Genomic DNA, 1,723 nt, shown 5'->3' on the forward strand with positions numbered 1-1,723 from the left:
CACCACTCCTCTTCGATATAGTTCTGGAAACATTAGCCATAGCAATTAGACAAGAGAAAGAAATTAAAGCAATAAAGATAGGAAAGGAAGAAGTTAAACTGTCATTATTTGCTGATGATATGATACTCTACATTGAAGACCCAAAAAACTCCACCAAAAGACTTCTAGACTTAACTGACACTTTTGGCAGAGTAGCTGGATACAAGGTCAACACCCAAAAATCAATGGCCTTCTTGTACACAAATAACAGACTCACTGAGAGAGAAATTAGGGAAACAATTCCTTTCACAATAGCACCCAAAAAAATGAAGTATCTGGGAATCAACCTAACAAAAGAAGCAAAAGACCTCTACACTGAAAACTACAGTACTCTGAAAAAAGAGATTGAGGAGGATTTAAGAAAATGGAAAGATGTCCCCTGCTTCTAGGTAGGAAGAATCAACATAGTGAAAATGGCCATACTACCAAAACTGCTATACAGATTCAATGCAATACCAATTGAAATCGCAATACTATACTTCACAGAACCAGAAAGAAGAATCCAAAAATTCATTGGGAACAATGAGACCTAGAATAGCAAAAGCCATCCTAGGCAACAGACACATGGCAGCAGGTATAACAATTCCCAATTTGTAACTATACTACAAAGCCACTGTGATACCACAGAACCAGAAAGAAGAATCCAAAAATTCATTGGGAACAATAAGAGACCTAGAATAGCAAAAGTCATCCTAGGCAACAGACACATGGCCGCAGGTATAACAATTCCCAATTTGTAACTATACTACAAAGCCACTGTGATAGAAACAGCATGGTACTGGCAAAGAAACAGGCCTGAGGATCAGTGGAACAGATTGGAAGACACAAAAACAACTCCAGATGCACTCAGCTACCTCACCTTTGTCAAAGGAGCTGCCAGTTCCCACTGGAGGAAATATAGCCTCTTTAATAAATGGTGTTGGAAAAACTGGATCTCAATGTGCAAAAGATTAAAATTAGACCCTTATCTGTCACCATGCACTAAATTAAAATCCAAGCGGATTAAAGATCTAAACATAAAAACAAAAACACTAAACTTGCTGGAAGATAAGTTAGGCAGAACTCTGGAATTCACTGGCATAGGAAAAGACTTTATGAACAAATCCTCTGTACAGGAACTAGCAGAAAGAATCAACAACTGGGATCTCATCTTATTAAAAAGCTTCTCCACTGCAAAAGAAACCATCAACACAACTAAGAGACAACCTACAATGTGGGAAAACCTTTTTACCAGCTGCTCCTCAGACAAAGGACTATTATCTAAAATATATAAAGAACTCAAAACAACCAGCCCCCGCCAAGTATAAAGACCCAATTCTAATGTGGGCATCTGAAATGAACAGACATTTCTCAGACAAAGAAAGAAAAGCAGCAAGTAAATATATGAAAAAATGCTCCACATCACTGGTCATTCAAGAGAAGCAGATGAAAACAACACTGAGATTTCACCTCACCCCACAAAGAATGGCTGCTATCAAGAAATCACACAATAACAAATGTTGGAAGGGTTGTGGGGAGAAAGGAACCCTTCTCCATTGTTGGTGGGAGTGCAGACTGGTGCAACCACTATGGAAGTCATTATGGAGATACCTTAAAGAACTAGGATTAGAGGTTCCATTTGACCCAGCCATCCCTCTTTTGGGTATCTTTCCAAAAGAAGCAAAAAAATCATACCACAGTGATA

Source organism: Fukomys damarensis, unplaced genomic scaffold (assembly GCF_012274545.1).
Source record: "Fukomys damarensis isolate Sample0158 unplaced genomic scaffold, DMR_v1.0_HiC HiC_scaffold_30, whole genome shotgun sequence".
Lineage (NCBI taxonomy): Eukaryota > Metazoa > Chordata > Mammalia > Rodentia > Bathyergidae > Fukomys > Fukomys damarensis.